The sequence below is a fragment of the Platalea leucorodia genome (genome assembly GCF_965183815.1).
Source record: "Platalea leucorodia genome assembly, chromosome: 9".
Classification (NCBI taxonomy): domain Eukaryota; kingdom Metazoa; phylum Chordata; class Aves; order Pelecaniformes; family Threskiornithidae; genus Platalea; species Platalea leucorodia.
Window position 1 is genome coordinate 44314529 of NC_138831.1, and position 7179 is coordinate 44321707.

The 7179-nt window shown below is 41.1% G+C and overlaps 1 protein-coding gene across 5 annotated transcripts in view; it reads right to left on the minus strand.

Moving 5' to 3' along the window:
• Window positions 1-665, minus strand: part of AKAP13 (A-kinase anchoring protein 13) — a 205397-nt gene extending 204732 nt beyond the window's left edge. For all 5 annotated transcript variants that reach the window (XM_082321821.1, XM_082321824.1, XM_082321823.1 and 2 more), the window contains exon 1: window positions 643-665. The gene's annotated coding sequence lies outside the window, so the exon portion shown is untranslated. The remainder of the gene's footprint in view (window positions 1-642) is intronic.
• Between the last annotated feature and the right edge of the window lie 6514 nt (window positions 666-7179).

Below are 7179 nucleotides of genomic sequence, written 5' to 3' on the forward strand. Positions count from 1 at the left end.
CCCTGTTTACCACTGATCAGCTTGAATTTAGTATTTTAGAGGTGTAAATGGGGTTCAGAAGAGGGAAGGGGTGGTGTCAAATTTGTTTGGGTTCTCCCATCTTTTGGGCTAAAAAAAAAAAACAAAAACAAACAAACACCTCTTGAGCTTCTTATAATTTGTCTTCTATGTCAGAAACTCCTGCCTAGAACTATTGAGGGAAAGAGGGAAGAGAAAGGGATGGAGGAAGAATGACTATCTGCAGACCTGGAAGTATTTAGGCTTCATTTTCCTAACAAAATGACATTAAGTGATACAAACAAAACAAGTTTACTTTCCAGAAAAAAAGAAAAAATAAATGCAGAGTATCTCTTGAAAAAAGTTTTATAAATCCGTGAGATTATGCAGTAATATGCAGATGAAAGCTGTATTTCATTATTCTGCACCACGTCCACTTCATTTGATTAAATTAATAAATGAGCTCCTTATGTCATACTACAGGCATTACCCCTACTTTTGTTTACTACGTCTTTCTAGCCTTAACCACAGCACACGCAGCACAGCTGGCTGGCAGCTCAGTTACAACACAACATGCAGAAGAAGTTAAGAAAGGGGAAGTGATTCTAAAAAACCCACAAAAAAAAAAAATCTTGTTTCACTTACCTAAGCAAAGTTGTCATTAGAGGGTTTTCCAGTACTAAAATCCAAGAAAAAAGGCCTGAAAAAAAACACAGAAAAAGGAAAAATATTAGTAAGTAGGGTAATACTCTCACTCACTTTTTTTTCTTGGGAACATGAAAAGTCACTGATTTAAAGAAAAAGAAGTACATTCAGTCCATCAGTTGCATTTCAGATAGTTATTTGTAACAAAAAGGTGCTCCTCAGGCAAACATGTCAGAAACAATAGGGCAGATTTTCCGCTGCTGTTGCCAGTATTATACCAGTGCAATTCCTCAAATGTCAATCACGTTGGACTGCAATGAAACTACCGTTATCCAGCAGACAAGTCAGGCCTAAGGCAATTAGCTAAGCTGCCCCATTTAGATTTTCAGTCATTTGTCCCTCTCGTTAAACTGGATTATCAGAAAGTCTGGACCAAGTTGTGGGGTGGGAAGCAAGGAAGAGTCACCCAGCCCAGTAAGGCTGAAGATAGCAGGAACCAGAAGTGTTGCTTATAAAAAAAATATCCAAACCACTCCAAGGCTAATTGCAAAAGACTGCAAGGCAGCACAACATGGATCGATATTAAAGAAAGCTGTGATATACAAGACTTCATTATGGGCATAAAAATCCAAAGCACAGTGCAAGTTACTCGCAGAAATGGCATGTGGCCATGGCAGGTCTTACCAAAGTCACCACTACCAAAAAAAGCACTCAAGGCTTGTAAAGACTCATGAATGCAGACTAAAAAAAAAAAAAAAAAAAAAAAAAAAAACAACCAAAAAACAAACCCACCCAAACTAACTGAATATGGATGATTGCAAGCCTTCTAATCAAAGAAGGAGTTGATCACTGTTGAAGAGGAAGAAGTCATTGCTTGTTCCAAGATTGAAAACTTATAATTCTGGCCCCGGCTGAAGCACTATCATTCACTAATCTGGTACAATTTAGGCGGGCTGATCCTCGGCTCAGACAGACAGGGCATTATCAAAAGTTCCTCTATTCATTTCGCTTCCTGTTAGCCAGTGAAAGCCCCTTTCATACGCTCCTCGAGAGGCTGTTAAAACCAGGGAAGACTTTCCGATAGAGAAGATAAGGTAGTTGGATTTATTCATGAGAGGAGGAAGGGAAGTTGTACGGGCTGATTACAGCTGCTCCAAAGCTGAAAAGTAGAAGTTTGGAGGAGGGAGGTGGAAGATAATGGCTTTCTTATTAATAAGCATTATACCAATAGCATTATTGTTAGAATTAGGCATTACCTCTCCTGATATTCAACTACGGAATTGAGATTTTACAATTAAGTTGGCATCACCAAACATGCACATGGTTGAATAATTCAAAAATACATGGACGAGGCAAAATGGGATATTTTTTAAGAGACTGAGCAGATTTTTTTTTTTTTTTTTCTTCAAAGAACAATACCCACAACCAAAAGGATAAACTAGCCAAAGTCAGAGGGAAGACACTGCCTAGAAATGCTCTCCAGATAAAGACAGTTCACATATAATTTTCAGGGTCAGATCTTGTTCTTACTGCTGACATGAGCACTCAAGACTTCAATGGAGTAGGATGGTGATTTCCACATTACTTAACATGTGTCAGCAATTTTGAACAGTTGCTTTGCAGATTCTTAGAGCTAACCAAGCAAAACCCCACCACTGAGAGCCCGGTATAGTACTTGGCGGACAAAAAGCTGCCTGGAAACTCTATCAAGACTCTGAAAAACATTCCCCCTATTAATGTTTAAACAATCTGGTATAGTTAAAATACTTTTAAAATGTAACAAGATGGAAATACAAACAAAAACATGTTTCTCAAGTTTAAAAAGGTTGAGCCAAAGCAGCAAAGCTCTACCAAAAGTTAGGGCTAACAATGATGGTTGCAGGGGTAAACCCTGCCTCTTCCTTCCCCTCTCCCAGACTATTCTTCTCCAAACGAACTAGCAAAATAAACAAGAATCGAAACACCCACAGCAGAAAATAGTATGCAGCTTTAAAAGAAAACAACTCAGATATACTTCTTCATTCCTCCATCCAGTCCAAATACACGTCAAGTTGTTAACTGTTTTCCCCTCTGACAATGCTAAATGAAATCAATACAAGCAAAATAATAAAGTGTTTTTCAACACACTATTATATGGACAGGAAGACTTAAAAGACAAGGTGATGCATTTTTGAACAGGCACCAGTTTGAATCAGACAGGGATGGAGTGCAAATCTCTACCGGGCAGAAAGAGGGAATAACCAAACCTAGAATGGCATAGAGACCCGACAGAGATGGTCCGCAGGTCACCCCATGGAGGGTGAAGTAGCAAAGATACTTATGTAAATAGGGACAAGGCTGCCGAAGGCTAACAAATTACCTTTTGCTTTGCAGAATACCAATACACAACCAAAAACCAAAGAGCTACAACAAAATCCAGAGCTCATTTTGATCCAGTTTCTCCTTTAGGCTATTAACTCTATACAAAGCTACAGCACAAACTGTACAGGCATTCCCGTTTGCTCAGCGGTCACGTAATTTCTTCTCAGTGATCAAGCAGAGAATTGGGGAACCAGGAGACAACAGTCACTTTCTATTCTGCCACCAGCCTGCAGCTCTTCAGACACATCACCTAAGGCAAAGCTCAGCTGGCACTCCCTCTCCCCACTTCGTGCTGCAGTGGAGATCTTGCCTGTTGCAATCACCAACTTCAGTCATAAAATACAGCAGCTTACTTGGCAAACGCTCAGATTTAGCGGGTATTTCAGAAAAAGCTGCCAAGTCTCAGATTCCCCACATCGTGAATAAGGGTAATACTGCTCACCTATCTTCACACATGCTTTGCAACACAATATCTGAAGAGACAACATACTGTTATGAATCTACAATGCACAAAAGCAATTGTATATCTTAATTTGCAGTTTAGCACTATTGATAAGGAGTAGTTTATCAAAGCGCAGAGGGCGTTTCCTACTATGAGAATGTCGTAATGGGATGACAAGACACGGCCTGCTTGTTCTGCACATTTTGTAAGATTGCTGGGTCTTTCTTGTCACAAAACAACTCTTGTTGCACCAATATTTCATTAAAAAAAGCGAAGAAAGCACACCCAGACCTTCCCATTTGTTTTCAAGTTTGAGGAACCCGCACTGGCAAGTTACAGCTGATGAACCATTGATACTCATTGCATTGCAAGGAAATGAAGAGGCATGGACTAGACAGTCCTTGGTCAACTCTCTTCAGCTTGATAAAGACCCAACTGCACCAGATGCTACAGCTGATGTGAGGGAGTCAGACTAAGTCTGAACAGTCTTCCCCTCCAAGTCAACAGACTACAAGAAAACCACAAGAGGCCAATGCCCACTGCTACGGAGCTGGATGCAACTAATTTTGCTCAGTTAAAGTGACTTTACACACGTGAGTTTCAGGAACGCCAAAAAACAACAGGCTTACTTGGCTCTTATGTTTCACTGCCCGTCTTCTGCAAATTCAAGGTTGGTTGTTGTGATGATGCTGGGGTTTTTTTTGTTTGTTTGTTTTAATAACCCCAAAACCCAAAAGCTTCTACTTCTAAAGACCATGTTAGGTTTTTCCCCCTCCTTCACAGGCCTGCCTATGGATACACAGATGCCTAGTTTCTAGCCTCTGTACTGTTACAAGTTACACTTGGAATTGCTGCAACTGAAGGCAGTGGAAGATTTCAATAGTAGTTTCTTTGTCACTCCAAGAATCTGCTTTGCCACACAAGCCTGCAATTCCAGATTTCTGCATACATTGCGAGGGGCACGTGGCACGGATGCTTACCAGTGGCTGGAGTTCAGCACGTTCCTGGGCAGTTCTGCAGTAACCACATTTAGACTGTTAAAGAAGGTTTCAGCAGAGCACGGAGATGAAAGTGGGCAAAGAAATCCAAAATTCAGAGAGCAAACCCTGCAAATGCAATTCAGACTTTGCAAACTCGTGATGCATTAAAAGAGCATGGGTTTTCCATCTCATCCTCCGAGGGAAGCTGCAGCACATGCTTAGCGGTGCCAGAAAGGTTAGAGGGCTGCTAGAGCATGCACAGGAGAAGGTTTGTGTGCAAACAGAATAAACAGCCTCTATTAAATTCTTGTAACCAATTAAGCAACAGTTCTTCACTGAGAATACAGCATCGCCCAACTGCCTACCTAATCCTCAACCCCTGCTTCTTGAGCTGGCTTTCAATTTTGAAGTCTTCCACTTCTCTTCAGAAGCAAAAGATGAATGAATGCTGATTCTCTAGACATCCTGGTTAAAAGGCAAATAAAAGCCCTGCAAAGACCGTCAGTACTCAAAAGTGACTTAACACTAATAAGCTTTCACCAGCAAGTCTGCGAACATTAATACACATGAGTAGCCATGCTAAATCCACCCAAATTACCTATCTGCAAGGCTCTCCTCCAGCCTGAACTGGACTTCAAGCCAAGGGAAGACCAAATCTGGAAGATGACTATGGATTTTCTCTGGTCTGCATCCCTGTGTTAAGCTACTCAGTGATGCTAAGCAGATGTGTTTTGAATGTGCTGCTTCATCTCATGTAAAGGGGGGAGAAAAGGAAAAAGAGTCAGAAATAGTACTTATCTGAAAAAAAGCAAATATTTTAAAATAAGTACTGCTACTGTTTGTAGAATGGCCTGGAAGAGAGATACATCTGAAATTCCTTTAAATACATGTGTTCAGTTTTTAAACTGCATACGAGTCAATCTGACAAACGAGCTTAGTTAGGATCGCTCAAACGAAGCCGAGGGTCCTGTCCCCCACCCTCTTCCTAAGTAAGCAAGCACAAGTTTCTGGCATAGACACTGGTGTGTGAGATTTTAACATTCCCCTTTCCATAAACAGTCATACATCAAGCTCTAAAAATTTGCTTCACAGAAACATTTGTGCTAGTAAAACTCAATTATTCTAATATTTGTATGACACATGCAGGAGGGGTGCATAAAAAGGTTATGGTGAGCTCATTTAAGAATTTAAACAAGTACTTGATAAAAAGTTTTTGAATTATTCACTCAGCTCCACTATTAAATCAGGCTTCCAAAGGAGTCTTTAAACAATAGCACAGAAGACACTGTATTTATAACAAAAAGGCAGCACTGAAGCTATCACTCTGGCTCACAGCACAAGTCATTCATAATTACAGTCGTAGATGCACACAGGCATGGTTCACAATTGGTTCACACACTGGTTCACAATCCTGCCGGATTAACTGGACGCTTTGAATATTTATACTAATATTCCTTTCTGGAGAGGCAGCACCATTTCTGTCTAAATATGTTAAGTACTGCTTTTTATGCTAAGAAAGAGCAAGTTCTTCAAGAACATCCAAAGTTGACAGAAGCGCTCAAGAACCGTACTAAGCAAGGCTGGGACAATCTTTTATATTTATATATTTATTTTTACATCAGCCCGCATGGGCTGGCACACAAGTATTTTGCCCCCCAAAGCTTCAGCGCTGAACTCAACTGAAGACATCACCACAAATCTCTCTGTTATAAACTTTCATACTAAGTTCACGTACAGCACAGTAATTTTCTGCATACATGCTCCTTGCACACATACCAAATTTTCTTCCCAAACCTCAGAGCCCACTTGGAATGATGACCATCTCTAGAGGGAGGAAAAGCAGGGGACTTCAAAGAGAGAACACGAGTGGTGCTCCACTTCTCTGGTACACACATCCTCTCACCACGTGCTTCCCTTCTCCCCATCCCTTTTTCTTCCACATCACAGGCCGCTCTTGGTAGTTCAGCTCGATGAACACAAGCCAAGATTTCCTCTCAAAATAACTACCCCAAGACCATTTCAGCTATGTGCATCACCCACAGAAACATTCCCATTTGCATATCGTCCTCTCTCCTGCATCAGTCTGTTCCCAAATAAACTCATGGGCTAGTGATACAAGGACATAAATTTGTGACAAAAAACCAGGATACCCTCCCGCTGCATCCAGCCGTGCTCCCAGAGCAAGGGCAGGATGAGTCAGTCTCCCAGTATAGCTGGTTTCAGGCATTTCTGACAGCATTACTTTAATGACAGTATTTTATTTCCTTCAGCCATCTAGAGCGCTCAAGTTAAGTATTAATGAAGGGTTTTAACACTCTCACTGTCTGGAGGAGACGTGGGGTGTCACCTAACGAGCTGCTCAAGGGCGAACACATAGCTGCTCCGTTCACCACCACAACCAAGAAAGGGGTTTTTGCATCACACGAGTTAAGGAGAGGTTTGGGGGTGAGAAGCATGAGCCAAAACTACCACATTAACAAATACCACCGAGCCCTGGGACAACAGTGGGAGCCCTCCCTGAGCAGAACCAGCAGCACATGAATCTAAGACCACCATAACCCATCAAAAAAAAAAAAAAAAAATCTAAAGGAAGGTATCTTGCCATTTCTGAAGAAATAAGGGTTCAGATGGTTTCGTTTTGCAGTTACAAAGCTAAGCTATAGCAGCAGTGCCATCAGCAACACACCTCCTGAAACTTTTTTTTTTTTTGACTCTTGAATTCAACTTTGCTACTGTACTTTCCTTCAAACCTAC